Source organism: Bos grunniens, chromosome 3 (assembly GCF_055505025.1).
Source record: "Bos grunniens cultivar Pamir isolate PY7600 chromosome 3, Bosgru_T2T1.0, whole genome shotgun sequence".
NCBI classification, from domain to species: domain Eukaryota; kingdom Metazoa; phylum Chordata; class Mammalia; order Artiodactyla; family Bovidae; genus Bos; species Bos grunniens.
In genome coordinates, this window is record NC_141167.1 from 10,522,143 (window position 1) to 10,540,917 (window position 18,775).

At 50.3% G+C, this 18,775-nt stretch overlaps 1 long non-coding RNA gene across 1 annotated transcript; it reads right to left on the reverse strand.

Moving 5' to 3' along the window:
- Window positions 1-450: 450 nt before the first annotated feature.
- On the reverse strand, window positions 451-16,749 carry LOC147374962 (uncharacterized). Its single transcript, XR_015155469.1, has 5 exons — window positions 16,606-16,749; window positions 11,803-11,983; window positions 6,877-7,007; window positions 6,238-6,390; window positions 451-5,483 (listed from the first exon to the last, which is right to left on the reverse strand). It is a non-coding gene; the product is annotated as an uncharacterized LOC147374962 (long non-coding RNA).
- Window positions 16,750-18,775: the final 2,026 nt, after the last annotated feature.

An 18,775-nucleotide genomic window follows, 5' to 3' on the forward strand; every position in this document is an offset into this window, starting at 1 on the left:
ATGCTTATTACCTAGTAAAAGAAGTTAAAAAGCTTACATACTGTATGATTCCAACTATAGGACATTCTGGCAAAGGTGAAATTATGGCAACAATGAAAAAAGATCAATGGTTGCCAAGGGTTAGAGAGGAGAGAGGGATAAATAAGAGTACTGATGATTTTAGGACAATTAAAATATTCTGTATGGTACTTTAACAGTGAATACATGTCCTTATACAGTTGTCAAAACCCACAGAATATACAGCAGGAAGAGTGAACCCTAATGTAAACTAAAGACTTTGAGTGATGATGATGTATCAATGTAGGTTCATTAATTACAACAAATGTATCACTCTGGTTCTGGATGTTGATAGTGGGAGAGACTGGAGGTGGGGAGGGAAGAAGGAAGGCGGTATATGCGAACTCCGTACTTTCTGTTCAATTTTGCTGTAAACCTAAAACTTCTGTAAAAATGATTTGTATTTTTTAATATAAATTTATTTATTTTAATTGGAGGTTAATTACTTTACAATATTGTATTGGTTTTGCCATACATCAACATGAATCCTTTAACTAAAAAGGAAAAATGGAAAAAATATACCACACAAATACTAACAGATAGTTGAATGGCTATATAGACAAGAACAAAGAATACTACCAGGGGTAGGAGAGCATCTCATAATGTAAAGGCACCAATTCAAGGGACTTCCCTGGTGGCCCAGTGGTTAAGACACCACACTTCCATTGCAGGGGGTGTGGGTTCAATCCCTGGTTGGGGAACTAAGATCCCACATGCCACACAGTGTAGCCAAAAAAAAAAAACCAAGTTTAAGAAGATATCAGATCAGATCAGTCGCTCAGTCGTGTCCGACTCTTTGCGACCCCATGAATCGCAGCACGCCAGGCCTCCCTGTCCATCACCAACTCCCGGAGTTCACTCAGACTCACGTCCATCGAGTCAGTGATGCCATCCAGCCATCTCATCCTCTGCCGTCCCCTTCTTCTCCTGCCCCCAATCCCTCCCAGCATCAGAGTCTTTTCCAATGAGTCAACTCTTCGCATGAGGTGGCCAAAGTACTGGAGTTTCAGCTTTAGCATCATTCCTTCCAAGAAATCCCAGGGCTGATCTCCTTCACAATGGACTGGTTGGATCCCCTTGCAGTCCAAGGGACTCTCAAGAGTCTTCTCCAACACCATAGTTCAAAAGCATCAATTCTTCAGCACTCAGCCTTCTTCGCAGTCCAACTCTCACATCCATACATGACCACAGGAAAAACCATAGCCTTGACTAGATGGACCTTTGTTGGCAAAGTAATGTCTCTGCTTTTCTTAAATGGGTATTAATGCTCCTAATAACAGAGTCTCAAAATGCAATATTCTTAAAAAAAAAAAAAAAAAAGAACTAGGTTGGAGGACAAACACTACCTGTTTTAAGGACTTACTGTGATTAAAAAGGTGTGGTATTAGTAGAGCAATAAACAATAGATCAACAGAACAGAATAGAAAATTCAGAAATAGATCTACACATATGTTGCCAGTTGCTTTTTCACAAAGATGTAAGATAAGCAAGTGAGGAAAGGATGGTTTCTTCATCAGATGGTCCTGGAACAATTGGATATTGAAGGGAAAAGGAACCTGAGCCCTTACCTCACACCATACATAGAAATTAGCACCAAGTAGGTCAAAACCCTAAACATGAGAGCTAATAATAAAAACTTCTAGAAGCAAAAAGAAGATAAATTCTCGGGTTGAGTAAAGATTTGTTAGAACACAAAAGTACAAACCATGCAAGAAAAAATTGATAAATGGAATTTCATCAATAATATAAGTAAACAAGGAAATGCAAGTTAAAACCATAATGAAATACCATAACAAAACCCACTTGGAAGGATAAAAGATTGATCATACCAGGAACATGGATGAATTTTAAAAACAAGCTGAGTAAAAAACACAAAAGATGATAAGTTATACAATTCCATTTATAAAATTCTGGAAATGACCAAACTTCAGTGAGAGAAAGCAGATTGATGGTTGCCAATTTCCTGGGCTGTAAGTAGGGCACCATCTCTATTAGAACCTACCTCACAGGGTTGTTGCAAGGATTAAGTAAGAATTAAATGAGATAATCTCTCTAGGGAACTTAGTACAGACCTCACACATGGAAAGAATTCAGTGATGGTTGTGAAGTGAGAGTCGCTCAGTCGTGTCCGACTCTTTGCGACCCCATGGACTGTAACCTGCCAGGCTTCTCTGTCCATGGACTTCAGGCAAGAATACTGGAGTGGGTGGCCATTCCCTTCTCCAGCTATTCCCTTTTCCAGGGGATCTCCCCAACCCAGGGATTGAACCCAGGTCTCCCACATTGCAGGTGGATTCTTTACCATTTGAGCCACCAGGGAAGCCCTAGTGATTGTTAGTTACACATATTTTTCAAAGCACTGATATTTTTGTGGCAGAGCCTGCTAGGATTCACCCATATCATGTTGTCAACTTCTTCCTAGACACACTGCTAGACCCCATTTCTAGCCTCTTTGCATTTGGGTAGGACCACACAACTAGTTCTCACCCATATGTAGATGAAATGTGTATGATGAAATGTAGTGATATGAGTTACTTGTGAGCATGGCAGTTAGGAGAGGGTTGCCTTCCCCATGATCTCTCCGTTTGCTGGAGGATAGAGAGGATCCGGTGGAGGACTCAGACCCTAAAAGAGAATGAAATTACAACCTGGAAGAAGCCTGGGTCCCTGAAGGACTGCATAAAATAGCTCCCTCCTTCCCCCACTATGAAATAAGCAACAAAGGAACTTTACCTGTATTAAGCCGTGGAGAGTTGTGAGTGTGTGTGTGTGTGTGTGCGTGCACGCGTGTGTGCTCAGTCACTTAGTCACGTCTGACTCTTTGTGACCCCATGGACTGTAGCCCACCAGGCTCCTCCATCCATCTTGCTGAGAATATCCCAGCAAGAACACTGAAGTGGATTGCCATTTCCTCCTCCAGGGAATCTTCCTGACTCAGGGATCGAACCCAGGTCTCCTGCATTGCCAGGAGGGTTCTTTACCACTAAGCCACCTGAGAAGCCCCGTGGAGAGCTGAGTGAGTTCTTATTGCTGGTGTTATTGCTATAGCATTAGTCTGCTTGACTAATCAAATATATGTATACCCATCCTCATCCTTCCTACTCTGAACACCACTCCCCAAAAGCTCTCAGCTTTCTATTCTTCAGTTTCCATCCCTTGCTCTATGCTCAACCTCCATCTTTATTTTTTCTTATAGTCCCTAGTCCAAAGTCATTGAAAGACCAAATCCCACCAACAATTCAAGGTTCTACATAGTACACTTTATCTATGGGCAGTGAGGCACAATAGAATGAACATAACTTGGCATTTCTAAGACTTAGATCCAAATCTCTCTATAAATTGCCAGCACTGTGACCTTGGTTGTGTGCCTTTCTGAGACTCAGTGTCCCCATCTGTAAGTTGGGAATAGTGTCCCTATCTGTAAGTTGGGAATACCAGCATCTTCTTCAAATGATTGTTGTGAAGGTTAAAGTAGGTAACAGATGGTAGAGCCTATACAGCCTGATCCACATGAGTCCTCCAAGTGAACCCAGAACTACTTGCCTCATCCCCAAGGGCTACCAAGGCTGGCCAGGCTCCCAGGAGCCAGCCTACAGAGCAGAGGTCTGTGAATAGGTGGGGGGAGGTACTCCTGGCCCCAGGTAGGATAGCATCTGCTCAACCCCTTTCCTGAACCCAAGGAAACAGGACTATAGACCTCTTACTGCTAATATTGCAGCTACCTCCTTTAAATCACACACTGACAGTAACACCAGCAGCACCCATCATGTACTAATGCTGGTTACCATCTATGGGATTTATTGTGGTATATATTCCCCAGAAGAAAAATAAGATGCTAGAAGCACATTTCATTTTCACAGCAAGCCTAGGAGGTACTTATTCTACCGATGAAGAAAGCAAAGTTCAGATAGATTTTAAGTAACCTGCTGAAAGTCACATAGCCCTTAGATAGCAAAGCTAGAAATCGACCTGTTCATACGTTCAATCTTCCTTTGATTTATTCAACAAATCATTTCTGCTCCCTGCTCTGTGCCAGGCCCTAGGCTGGGCCTGAAGACACAAAAATGCAAGGAGACCAAGTCCTCAAGGTGCTCACGGAAAGAGACCCCGACTCATTAACTACAGTCCCAAGCAGAATGGAGCCTGTGCAATGCTCGTCCTGCTGTGGTCCCCTCCTCCCATTCTGCTACCTCCCAGAGCTGTAGAACCCCAGCAACAGCCCAGAGCCATTTCCTGAGGCCACTATTTTCCTTGGCTCCGTGGTGGGAGATAGTGTGCCCAGCAAGGTGGAAAACAAGACGGGGGAGGGGAAGCAGACCTTGCAGCAACCTGTCCCTGTCGCTGGTGGGAGCCTGGAACAGACGGGGCTGCTCTGGTGCGCACCCTCCAGCCCCTCCAGGCCATTGTTCCCGTGTTGTGACAGGGGGTTCAGCTGGGGCCTGCAGACCGGGGGCTTCCTCCCCAGCCCGCCAGCCTGCCGTGCTTGGACAGCTGGAGGAAACAGGCGCTGGGGAGCCAGCTCTCCACTCCAATAACAACAGGCTGCCTGCCCACTGGCGGCCTTGCTGGGGGCCCGGCCTGGAGCCAGAGAGGCCACCCCACTCCACCCCGCCACTGGCAAAACATGTTTTCTTGTTTTCCAAGGGGGGACAGGAGGCTCGTACCCATCCTGAGTCAACACAGGAGCTGATAAGCACAGACAGGCCTGGCTGCCAGGGTGCCAGCTGGGGTGGTGGAGACAGGAGTAGGGCCAGGGCCAGGCCTACCTGGGAGACCATTCTGGCCAAAAGGCCAGGTTCAGAGTCAGAAGAGGAACAGCAAGGCCCTGGCTGCTCCAGGGATAAAGCTCCCAACCTCAAATCTGCCTTTACTGAAAAGAGAAGACCTCAGGGGCTGCCAGGCTACAAGCACCATCACTGACTCTAGACACCCAGCACACTGACCTATGTGGGTGCAAGTGCCCATCCACCAGTGCCTGCTTCTCGGCCAGCCTCTACGCCAAGCCTATTACCAGCATCACCGTTTTCAGTCCTCAGAGAACATGAAAAGTGAGGACTGCTGCCCATCACCTTTCTTAGATGAGGAGACTGAGGTTCAGGGAGGCAAAGTGACACACCCAAGGCCACATGGCGACCGGTGCCCGTTTAGGATCTGAATCTACACTTGCCAGGCCAGAAACGTCATGTCCTTCTGATCACACTCTAGACAGTCCTACAGACCTTTGTATTCACAGGGGTCTTTAGCTCACGAGACACTTAACAAGTTGACTGTATTACTTTCTTTAGGGCTACAGTGGGAGCTGCTATCAACCTGCCATTTTTATCAGGAAGCTATCAGTGTCTTAGTTTCTATATTCCCCAAAGCAGATCCTGCGGTAAGGATTTGAATGCAAAGTCGTTTATTCTGGAGTTGATCCCAGGAAGCTCCTACAAGGGAGGGAAGAAGGAAACGAACTCAGAGTGACTCAAGAAGCTGGGACTGCTATGGGCAGTCGGGACTCAGTCCTGGTGGAGACTCTGGGACACACACAGGACGAAATTGTGCCCAGAGACACGAGGAAGCTGCGGTATTTACCCACCACTTCCTCCCAGCTCTGGCTGAGAGCTAAGGTGCTGCTCCTGGCCCCTTAGCTCTCCAAGCCTTCAGACTGCCCCGTGAGGGTGCTGAGCATGGTCCTGCAGCCAGAGAAAGTCCTCAGGCAGAGAAACACAAGCTGACACAGTATGTGTGGGAACAGTCAGGGTCCAGAGGACATGAGTGGAGTGGGCACTGACAGCCACTGTGACAGTTAGTAAAACAGGGAGCATCACTCTCTTTTGTAGACATAACCCCTTGTCCCCTTAGGCTAAACCATCCCCATACGCTATGCATATGAGAGTTGTGGTCCCATAGGCCCCTCCTCAGCTCTAAGAGTCTGATCTCTCATCAAGGGTGACAGCCCCTGCAGCCAACCCCAAAGGATTTGCACCCCATGAGGATATTTTGAGTCCCACCATCCTCAGCAATTCTGACCCTGCCCAGAGAGAGCCCAGGTCCTTCGATCCCTCCCACTGCCACCTCTGCCTTCCATCTCCACCCACGACTTCCCCTCCAAAAGGCTGGGATAGCATTTCTTCTCCTTTTGGGGGAGATGATCTTAATATTAAGGAGCCATATAAGCAGTTCCCCATTGCCCCTCACCATTTCTCCAATGATGCCCAGGCTCTTGTTCAAAGAAGATCCATGGTGGGCTGCTCACTCGATGCCAGAGTGCCCAATGCAGACACATAAATGAGGCTGCAGCCAGCATTCTGCTGCACAGATGAGGGAAAGCTCTGAAAGTCACCTTGTCACCTTGAGAAATGGGATATTGCCTGTCATATCATTAAACAAAGGATGTCCCGGTCATCAGCGAATGCAGCCCTCCAACAGGAACTGGTGAGCCCTGAGGAAACTCAGGAAGGAGAAGAATCCCTGACTTCTAATAGCCATCAGACTGCAGCCCCTCCTCATGGTAAACCCTGAGGAAACTCAGAAGCGAAAATATAGGATACTGGTCCCAGATAGCTGAAGTACATATCAAAGAAATAATTTCCATGAGCCCAGATTCTTGCAGCTTCCCTTACACAGAAAAGCACTAGATTCCTTAAGATATTTGGTTTTAATTAACAATATCTTTTGATGATCAGACTATCTGCCCTTTGTTACAAAACTCCTGTATATCCTGACTTCCCCCTTTGCCTCCTCAGAATAGTCTTCTCAGAATTTTTTGAGGTGATGCTCCTGGGCTTGAAGTCGTAAAAATTTCTGACAAATAAAACGTAACTCCCAGGGACTTACCTTGTGGTCCAGTGGTTAGAAATCTGCCTTGCAATGCTGGGGACGTGGGTTCCAGCCCTGGTTGGGGAACTAGGATCCCAAGAGCTGAGGGGCAACAAAGCCCATATGTCACAATGAAGGCCCAGGGCAGCCTAAATAAATAAAATTTAAAACATAACTCCCAACTTTTAGGATGTGCATATATTTTCAAGTCAACAAACTTTAACCCAGGACACTCCCTCCTGATTCCAAGTCTTTGGAAAATACAGGGTGAGCATCCTGTCACTTGAGGTTTGTAACAGATGCTAGAAAGCAGTGCTCTGTCCGCTTTGGTCCCAACATTGGCCCCTACATAGGCGTACACCGAGGTAGAGGTGGGGGGGTTTCCCTGGTGGCTCATCTGGTAAAGAATCCACCTGCAATGTGGGAGACCTGGGTTCGATCCCTGGGTTGGGAAGATCCCCTGGAGAAGGGAATGGCTACCCACTTCAGTATTCTGGCCTGGAGGATTCCATGGACTGTATAGTCCATTGGGTCGCAGAGTCCGACACAACTGAGCGACTTTCACTTTTCACAAGTAGTCCACCCCACATGTGGGCAATAAAGGGGGGCATTGTCTGTAGCAAATTTTAAAATAATAAAACTGACTAGAACTCAGCCTCCTTTTCGTTTTTGCCACACAGTGGCAATTCTAGAGAATGTTATTGACGAGCTAGCACCCCGCCACCAAGGTGGGCGGCTCCCACCACCACCCCCAAGGCACCGGCGCTCAGTGCCCCTCCCCTCCCACTCTGTGACTGACATTCATGATGAGCCAGGCAGGCCTCTCCTTCCCACTGAAGGGAGGTGCTGCCTCCAAACTCTTCCTCCACACACTACCCTGTGCAATCCTGCTCTCAGCTGGCATCAATCTGATCCCTGGTACTAAGCTCCTTGGCCCAGACCTTCTCCAAGAAGAGTTCCTCGGACTGTTCTCTGACTAGGGATCTAGCCTGAACAACAATCGCTCACACTTGACCCAACTCCCACCTCCTCTCTGATTTCACAGTCCTCACTCAGCTTCCCTTATTGTCCTCTGCTCTATATTTGCTCTGCTCTTGTCCAGCAGCACACCTGCTTCCTCCCCCACGGCACCCAGGGTCCTGGCCTGAGAATTCATACCCAAAATGCTTGGCCTCCAGCCGGCCTACCTCTGGGCAGTGATCTCTTGATGCTCACACTGCACAGACCCACAGGGAGCACTGGAAGGTGACATCTTCACCTGTGCATTGCGTCATCCACGTGCCCTCTGAAAAATCCCCTTAAGGGAGGTCTGGGTTTGACAGTTGATCACTATCCGAAGTTATACGATAGCTGTGCTTAGGTTTAGGGTCTGTCTCCCTCCACTGGAAAATAAATTTCAAAAGGACAGAAACCTGGTCCATCTTACTCCCCGCTGCATCCGCTACCTAGAGCAGTCCCTGGGACACGGGAGGCATGCGGAAGCTAGCAGCTCAAAGAGTCAGATGAGTTTTCCTCAGCCCACACTTTGGACCCCGCTGGGGTAGCCTCCACCTCCGAGGCCCTTGGGCTCCTCAGCCCCTCTCAGCCACCCCACAGCCCTGCTGCGCCCTCCAGACTCCTACCTGTGCTCCCACCACCCCTCTCGTTCCCTGAGGTCTGCATCTGCCCCCAGCATCTGCTCAACCTCTCAGTAGTCCACGGGATCAAAACTCAGAAGGTAGGAGAGCAGAGTGTCTGAGCGCTAGGACCCTGGAAGCAGACAGTCTGATTCTTAACCTCTCCAAAGCCTAGTGTCATTTCACCAACAAGATAGCAAAAGTAGTAATACCCATCTCAAAGGTTGTTATAGGGATTGAATGGGCAGCTAAATTGTCAGATGTGTAGTGAGCCCTCGGTAGCATTTACCATTATTATTACCAAGTTAATAATATGTTTCTTGTTTATTTCTTGGTTTGGGGGTTTCTTTTTACTTTTTCACTTGTTATTTTTTATTGGAGTGCAGTTGCTTTACAATGTGTGTGTCTATACATATATGTAACATCTTTTCTTTATATATATATATATATGTACAATGGAATATTGGCCATAAAAATAATGAAATAATGCCATCTGCAGCAACACGGGTGGACCTAGAGATTCTCATATTAAGTTGAAGTAAGTCAGATAAGTGCCACATGATATCACTCACATGTTGAATCTAAAATATGACACTGCTGCTGCTGCTGCTAAGTCGCTCAGTCGTGTCCGACTCTGTGCGACCCCATAAACGGCAGCCCACCAGGCTCCCCCGTCCCTGGGATTCTCCAGGAAAGAACACTGGAGTGGGTTGCCATTGCCTTCTCCAATGCATGAAAGTGGAAAGTGAAAGTGAAGTCGCTCAGTCGTGTCCGACTCCTCTCCGCGACCCCATGGGCTGCAGCCTACCAGGCTCCTCCGTCCATGGGATTTTCCAGGCAGGAGGACTGGAGTGGGGTGCCATTGCCTTCTCCGAAATATGACACAAATTAACTTATCTACAAAGTAGAAACAGACTCACAGACATAGAGAACAGACTTGTGGTTCCCAAAGGATGGGGGGAGGAATGGATGAGGAGTTTGGGATTAGTAGATGTAAACTATTATATAGAGAATGGAAAAACAACAAGGTCCTTCTGTATAGCACGGGAAACTATATTTAATATCTTGCGATAAAGCAAAATGGAAAACAATATGAGAAAGGATGTGTGTATGTGTATAACCGAATCACTTCAGTTCATCAGAAACTACACAACATTGTAAATCAACTACACTTTAATAAGTTTTTTAAAATGAGGCTCAGAGACCCCCACCCCACCCCAGGAATCCGAGGAGGCTCAGCGGTGGGGGCTCCAGCTGAGGTGACATCACAGACAGAAGACCAGGGCAGACACACTGCAGGCTCAGCCCCCTGCACAGACCCTGCAGCGGCCGCCGATCCCTGGGCCATTCTCTCTGGACTCAGAGTCCTGAGCCCGATGATACATCCCCACCCGAGCTGCCAGAAAGGGCACGGGAGGACTACCTTGCAAAGGGACACCTCCGTAGTGAGGGATGGGGCTCAGCTTCCTTCCGAGACTCACGTGAGATTGCCTCAAAACCAAGAGAGGGGTGCCAGGCAGCCAAAACTCCACAGCAGAGGTCAGCCCTAGACCTTTGCCTTGAGGAGCTAACAGTGTGGGAGGAGAGGTGAGCCTGACCTTGGAGCACGTGATTCCCACGTTTCCCGGGTGTTGTCAGTGGAGCTCTCTGAGGACGTGAGTATGAGGAAGGCTCAGAGAGGGGCCCTGGCTAGCCCGGTTCCCTCATTTCAGGCCTCTTAGAGCCTTTGACGGAGAAGGCAATGGCACCCCACTCCAGTACTCTTGCCTGGAAAATCCCATGGATGGAGGAGCCTGATGGGCTGCACTCCATGGGGTCGCTAGGAGTCGGACACGACTGAGCAACTTCACTTTCACTTTTCACTTTCATGCATTGGAGAAGGAAATGGCAACCCACTCCAGCGTTCTTGCCTGGAGAATCCCAGGGACGGGGAGCCTGGTGGGCTGCCGTCTCTGGGGTCACACAGAGTCGGACACAACTGAAGCAACTTAGCAGCAGCAGCAGCAGCAGCAGCAGCAGAGCCTTTGATGTGCCAGCGTGTGCTGTGAAGGTCCCGGAGGGGAAGAGAGCATCAGCTTTCCCCTTGTTCGACCACGCAACCCTTTCCTTGGAGAGTATTCCATAGGACGGGTATTCTGTTCCCATACCACATTAAGGGAAACTCCGATCTAACTCAACCTTCAGACAGGGAAACTGAGGGACTTTCCTGCCTCCGTGGCTCCCCGGCCTTCTGACTGTCCAGCCAGGACTCAGGAAAGGGACCTGCTCCCAGGAGAGGGGCCAAGATGGAGGCAGCGACCTGGGCCAAGACAATTGCTCAGGCCCTCTCCCCGGCCTGGTGCCCGCCGACATGAGCTCACCTCCAGGTGCAGATGAACAATGCACACTCTCTAGGCCTTCGGGGCCCACTTCCACCTTCAGGAAACCCCTTCCAGGGAAGGAAGGCCAGTCATGGCAGCCCAAGGCCATTCAGAGCCAGGTCCCAGTTGCCTCAGCATCAGAGGGAAGGAGGCAGGACACCCAGCCATTAGCAGGAGCCCAGGACCTGGCTGAGGAGATGTGCCAGAGTCCAGGCCCCCTAACCTTCTCTCCCACCGCTGCATGGCTGTGTTACCTTGGGAAGGTTAGTTAAGTCTCTGAGCCTCAGTTTCTTCAGCTGAAAGAAAATCCACTGAATTATAAATGACTCCATAGGATCTCCCTGGACATCCAGTGGTTAGGACTCCACACTTCCACTGCAGGGAGTGTGGGTTTGATCCTTGGTCTGGGAACTAAGATCCCACATGCTATGATGCACAGCCAAAAAAAGATTCAGTAAAGTGTGAAGTATTCTTCAGATATGAAGTACTGTTGAAACAAATGTGCTTCTTTTTCTTAATGAGAGACCCTGAAAAAGACTTTGCAGGTAGGTCATGGCAACTCTGGGTGGGGGGTCTTCCCCAGAAAGAGGTGTCTCCTATTTGGTTATGTTAGGCATGCCCATGGCCTACCTAGAAACAGAGACAGGATACCACTGGCATGAGGTATTCATTCCAGCAATATTTCCTGAATGCGACTAGAGTGCCAGGAATTGGGCTCAGAGTTACACACACACACTTCACACTGGCTCACACCTTCCATGTCTGCCCTGACAGTCCATGCTGCCCAGAATAAACTTTCCCTCTTAACCTGGGAGATTTCTATTTATCCTGCCAACCTAGGACAAGGGGTCACCTCCCCAGGGAAATTCTTCCTGGCCTCTCCTCTCTCCAACCTGAGCTGATGCCCCCTCTGTGCTTTCTGTGTGCAGACTCTCATCACTGATCCTCCTGTCCTAGAGGGATCTTACCTGTCTGTACACTTGTCTCCCGAAGTGGACTGTGAATGACGAGGGCTATGAGTCTAGTCCAGCACATACAGGTTGAGTGAAAGAATGTAACCCAACTTTCAGCTCCTTCTGTTGTGGGAAGCCTGGGGTTTTCCCTCATGCCAATCCTTGAAGCAAGAGTCCACATGCCTTCCCATTTACCCTAAAGAAAACACATTCCACATAGCATCTGATGGCTGGACATTTTGTAAAGAAGACAGACCACACGCACACCCCACAGCAAGATCCTCCAAGTACTCGTCAGACATGTTATTTCCAATCTCCTTCCTATGACACCAGTAGTCCTCGATGGTAACCAGAATGATGTCCCCCTCCCAAGAAATCCATGTCCTAATCCCCAAACCTGTGATTATGTCAGGCTACATGGCAAAGGGGAATTAACTTGCAGATGGAATTAAAGTTACTAGTTAGCTGACATTAAGGTGGGGGATTATCCTGAATTATCAAAGGGGTCATAAAAAGCAGACAAAGACAGCACAGGTGAGAGGTTAAAGTGATGTAATATGAGAAGGATTCGGGCTGGCTTTAAAGACGGGAAAAGGAGAAAGGGAGATATGTATCAAGGAATGGAGGTGGCGCCGGAAGCTGGAAAAGGCAAGGAAACAGATTCTCCCCTGAAACCTCCAAAGAAGAATGCAGCCTGAGGATGCCTGGTTTTAGCCCAGTGAGACCAGTTTCAGACTTCTGACTCCCAGGACCACTGGAGCACACTCGTTTTAGGCCACCAAGTTCACGGTCATCTGTGTCAGCAGCTACAGGGCACTAATGCATCCTCTTGCCCTTCCCCCTTACCATGCCCACACTCTCCAGCAATTCCACTCTGGCCCCAGACTTGCACAGCTCACCCAGCTGGACAAAAGCCCTGCAGTTTGCCCAAATCCACCCTTCTTAAAAGGCTGTGTAGCAACCATCTTTTGTTATACAAGGCAGATCCCTCAACAAGCAGGCTCACATCTTCACAACTAATCAAAATACTCCTTCCAGATTGATACAATACTCTGAGATATTCTCCTGGAAGGAAGTGCCAATAAACTGATTTTCTCCACCTCACAAGTGAAAATAATAATTAGCTAACATCTGGGAGCACTTGCTACAAGCCAGGCACTATTTTTAGTGCTACATGTGTTAACACATTTCATCCTCTCAACAACTCACTGGAGCAGGTGCTGGTCTCAGCCCCATCTTACAAAGAGTTTAGTCACACAGCTGAGATTTTAATTCAGATGGTCTGGCTCCAGTCTGGGCTCTTAACCACTGCATATCCTGGCCCCCAGTATGAGAGCAAATGAATAAATGAGGCAGGTGTGCAAAATGCACGTGGATATGCGTGCGGACGGATGTCTGTGTGTGCAGATGCTGAGGAACCAGGTCTCCTGAAGACAGAAGTCCTGTGCTCACATTTCTCACAGTCCAGCAGGAGGTGGAGACCAACTCATCAGCCCAGTGCTCTGAGGGCATCTGCTCATGGCTCTGGGAGCACAGTGGGAGGGTCCTGATTAGATAGGAGTCAGGGAAGGCTTTCTGGAAGAGGTGGAACTGAGCCGAAATTTGAAGGGTGTGTAGGCAATAGTGCAAGGTGTCAAAGGGCATTGGGTCAAAAAGACCCTGAAGCCTGAAAGAGAAATACAGAGACAAGACAGAGCCATTGAGAGACCAACACTGACTGCAGAGTAGAGAGGCAGAGAAAGAGGCAGAAAACAGCTGACTGTGTCATGCCTGGCTGTTCCTGGCCCAACCTCCCTCCAGCTCTGGGACAGAAAATAGCCTGGCTGACCCATAGTGTACAAAGCATTTCCTGTGCAGCCCTGGGGACCCCTGAGCTGCACTTTCTCAGGGGTGGGGCTGGTAGGGGTGGGGCAGTGAGGGCAGAGGAGGAGGGGATGTAGTCTCTCGGAGGAGAGTGGCTCAAGATGGGAAGGAAGCGTGTCCACGTATGTGCCGGGGCTGTGTGTGCAGGAAGGGACCCTGGGTGGGGTGATGTGCCTCTGTGTGCACATGGCTGATCCTGGGGTTCATGGGTCTCTTTGTGACAAATGAAGGCTGGGTGGACACACAGCAGGTCATGGCAGCCACCTCCCTGTCTTAGGTCTGGGGACAAAGGGCTCCTCTGGAAACTTCTTGAGGACACAAGCCGTCTCCTCTGGGAAGCCACCAGCGTCAGTGTTCCTGGAGCAGCTTCCAGGGGACTCTTTATCCTGCCTTCTCCTTTCTCTGGTCAATGACCTGGTCCCAACTTCTGCTGGGGACTGAGTGATCCAGCCAGAACCTTCCCTGAGGACCCTTCCCAGGAACAGGAAGAGGGCTGGGTGGCCTCCAGAGCCCAGAACATCTAATGGGGGAAGACACCCTCCCCTTAGGGAGATCCCTAACATCCCCCAGGGCCTTCTCCGTGCCTCCTGCCCAGCCCTCCCCCGAGCCGCCTCCCTGAGTCCCTGTCCCCACATTTCCCAAGGTAGTTTTTGAGACTATCTTTAAACCAGCTCTCTCCATCCTGTTTTCATGCAGTTTATTATTTTACCCACAACCTCTGTTAGGTTGATTTATTTATTTTTGGCCGTGCTGGGTCTTCACTGCTGCAAGCAGCCTTTATCTTGTTGCAGGGAATAGGGGCTACGTTTCCTTTCAGTGCGCAGGCTTGTCCTGTGGTGGTTTCTCTTGTTGCAGAGCCCAGGCTCTAGAGCTCGGGCTCAGTAGCTGTGGTGCACAGGCCCAGTTGCTCCACAGCATGTGGAATCTTCCCGGACCAGGGATTGAACCCTTGTCCCCTGCATTAGCAGGTGGATTCCTAGCCACTGCACCACCAGGGAAGTCCCCCTTGTTAGATTCTCTCTCCGAAACATGCGATGTCTTCGAATCTAGTGCACACATTTTTCCTGTTTGATGGACCTGCTTTCTGAAACATCCTAGCAGAGACTGAGTGGCCAGTTGCTGGACTGCTGCAAAGGGGATTTCTGACAGGGCTTTCATTTTCGGCTGGGTAGACTCACACACTCGTCCAGGTGAAACAAGGGCTTTCGGGACAATCAAAATTATGTTCCCTCACTCTCCTCCTAAGTCTGAAGTCTTAGCCCATGTCACCTCAAACTCTGACACACCTAACAACCAGCCAGGACCTTTGATTCCACCATACTGGGGCCCAGGAAGCTCACCCCAAAAGACCACAGAAGAGCTTCAAGCCTGGAGGCACACTGGCTTCTTCTGACCGGGCGGCCAGACCTTCCTGTCCCTCCCTGGGGCCACTGCTCTGGCTCCCTAGTGGCTGCACAAGTGAGAGGTGCTATCATCCACTGCCTCCTAAAGGAGACCAGTGAACTGCTGGATTAAATAACAGGAAGTAATTTGTGGAGCACCTATCATGTGTCTCCTTTAACGGACACAATTGGTAAAGACTCCGCCTGCCAATGCAGGAGACGACAGAGACGCAGGTTTGATCCCTGGGTCAGGAAGATACCCTGGAGTAGGCAATGGCAACCCACTCCAGTATTCTTGCCTGGAAAATTCCACGGACAGAGGAGCCTAATGAACTGCAGTCCATGGGGGGCAGGGGTGCAAAGAGTTGGACATGACTGAGCGTGCACACGACATGATGAACCCTCTGAGGGAACTGCTATTCTGTTGAAGAAGGGGCTTCCAGGGGAGGCTAAGCCAGGATTCCAAGTCAGGTTGTCTCTGACACATTGGATGGGCAATGCCCCCTCTCCCCAGCACCCCTTCACAAGGGGGGGGGTCAGACATGGGGGCATATATGGGAAGCAGGCTCCTAGACGAAGGGGACCAGAGCACGATGACCTTCCCCCGGACCAGCTCCTGGGACTGGGTCAGAATCTCAGGGAGAGAGGAAGAACGGCTGGCTGTGGGGCTTTCTTTCCCAAGGGATCACGTGAGAGAAAGCTCACAGGCCACACTGCTCTGGGGCCCAGCAGCGATGTGCACGATCCAGATTTGGGGAGAGGAACCTTCTCCTCACTTGATGGAAATCCCTGTGGATCCAGTTCTGTGGACTGACAGAAGTATGGTGCTACCTGGTAGCCAGTCAGTTTGCAAATCTGAAGGCCCTGAGACAGCATTAGGCAGAGAATAAGGGCCCTTTCAGGGGCTCCATAGCCCTCTGTGGCTGGCAGGCCAGGACCAGTCATGAAACAACAGACTGTGAACACATGTGAGATCTACCAGGGACCCTGAGTAGACAGAAGTCTGGGTCCCAGAGGTGGGGAACTGTGAGGCAGGAAAAGTGGGACATTAAGGCCAGTGTGATTTCGTTTGCAGCCACAGGTTGGTGAGGCCAGGGAAGGTCACATCTCATGCATGATAGAGATGGGGGTGAAGCTCAAAGAGGGCAAGTTTCTGGTTCCACAGCCACACTGCATCCAGGACACCAGCCGACCTGGGTCACTTCTCACACCCACTTCAACCCCAAGGTCCCATTAATCCTCTTGGTCAGCCCCACCCCGGTTCCATTTCTTTTTTGTCTTTTCAAACTATGTATTTATTTGGCACCACCAGATCTCAGTTGCGGCAAATGAGACCTTCAGTCTTCATTTCAGGACGTGGGATCTTTAGTTGCAGCATGCAGATCTACCTCCTTGACCCGGGGTTGAACTTGGGCCCTCTGCATTGGGAGCGCTGAGTCTTAGTCACGGGGCCACCAGGGAAGTCCCCCAGTTCCATTTCTAAAGCCAGTGCATTTCCACTAAAAACTACTGCAGCAGAGAGGGCTGAGCCCATGTGGCAAACCCCTGCCCTGCCCGAGAGGCATCAGCACACCTGTTTCCCCTTAATATCAGCCTCCTCTGAAGACCGGGGCCCCGTCCGCAGGCCCTGCAGAAGCGACCACGTCTCACCAAACGCTTCTCTTCCCCCAGGCGCCACCTACTAGCCAAGCACCAGTGTGTCTCTTCTCCGGGGTTTCTGGATTCGGAAACAAAGGATCAGAGTTGTTACTGTAACATGTCAGACTTGGGAGCTCTCAGCTGCTCTATTGTCCTCCACGTGGAAGAAACCGGTTTGCAACGAAATAGGCTGGAGCGTGCAAAGAGCGAGACACAGGTACGAAGTGGAGAGCGGGTGTGCTAGGGACCCTCAGGTCTGCCCCTGAAGCAGCTCTGAGAACCATGAAGCTCTTCTTTGCCTGAAAAGCGTAAGTTGGATTTTGGTCACTCGCACAAGGCCCTGCCCAGCCCCCATGTGCCCTTTCCCCTCCATCGCTGGATGGGCAAGACAAGGAGCAGCGCCAGGGAAAAGAAAAGCTGGAAGGGGGAGCGCCAGTGGGGCCGTCCCTTGGGACTTCTTCCAACAATGGCATGGGCAGCACACTGTTCTGGGTCGAGATGTGTCCCCAGATACCTCCAGCCCCTTGCCGGCAGTGAGTCAGGGAGAGGCAGAAACGGATGGTAGGGGCAGTTGCCAGTATCTTTGGAAACCTTCTGATGCCTGGGGACCACATCCCTGACCGAACTTTGCGTGAGCAGGGAGACAAAGAGGAGAGGTCAGATGGGAGATAAGAGAATGGCTTGCTCTACGCTGGGGAGGAAGGGGCCGACCCTGGGCTCGGGTGGAGAAGGGGCTGGGAGGTGTCTGGCCAACAGAAGCAAATTAGATGCTTGTTGTTGTTGTTTGGTTGCTAGGTTGTGTCTGACTCTTCCGCCACCCCATGGGGTGCAGCCTGCCAGGCTCCTCTGTCCACGGAATTTTCCAGGCAAGAATACTGGAGTGGGTTACCATTATCCTTCTCCAGGGGATCTTCCCGACCCAGGGGTCAAACCTGCATCTCTTGAGTCCCCTGCACTGGCAGGCAGATTCTGTACCACTGAGCCACCAGGAGAGCCCTACTCAGAGCGGCTTGAGTCAGCCCTTTCTCTTTTCTTTCCTGCAGGGTCCCCAACTGTGAAACATGCAATGGGAACAGAATATACTCTGAGTTAGAGAACCCTGATATCCCCCGGGTCTGAAGACAACTCGGCCTCCTGTGCGATCCCAGGCTCACTCCTAACCTTAGCACCTGCCAAGCTCCTCTGAACTCTGACTGCTGTGAGAGTGGCACCTGCCCAAGGTGGGCAAGCACAGGGGCCCACACCACTGGCCTCCACTGGAGGCAAGCTGGAGCTCACTGTTGGTGCAAGCTGCTGGGAAAGGACAGAAAGCTGGGACATGGGCAGGGAGGGTGAGCTCCTCCACAGGCAAGATCCAGCCCAACGCTAATGATTTCAGCCAGTCTGATGTTCAAGGCAGACAGATTTCAGAACTGGAGTTTCAGGAGATGCGTGTATTCAGAGCAGGACCCCAGTCCCGCAGCTAAAGAGTACGGAAACCCAGCCCAGCCCCTCTAGGGATGAAGAGAGGGATACTAACGAGGCTAGCTGGGGTGTCAGGAAGCAACGTGAACGTGAAAGTCGCTCAGTCGTGTCCGACTCTTTGCGACTCCATGGACTATACAGTCCCTGGAATTCTCCAGCCAGAATACTGGAGTGGGTAGCCTTTAGCTTCTCCAGGGGATCTTCCCAACCCAGGGATCGAGCCCAGGTCTCCCACATTGCAGGTGGATTCTTTACCGGCTGAGCCACAAGGGAAGCCCAAAGCAGGTCAGGAAGGAAAGCAGGTCTTAAACGACATCAACTGGGAAGGTGCAGCTGGGCTGAGACGACTAAGATCCAGAGGCCTCAGAGCTGATGCTGGAGGCCAGCAAGGCCACAGAAACGGTTCTAGTGTCTACATCAAGGAAAGGAGACAAAGCGGTAAGAGAGTCTAGAGCAGCAGCCTTTGGGGTAAAGAGTCTCATGGTGGTAGTCGCTCCCCCAGGTCGAGGCAATTGGGATTCGTACATGCATGGGGGCCGTGGAACACTGTCAGCCAACGCTCAGAAGGGCTCTCTGTTCAAGGTAGGGCTGGAGTGACAGAGACAAGAGGGGGAAGAAGAGAAAGGAAAGCATATCTACCT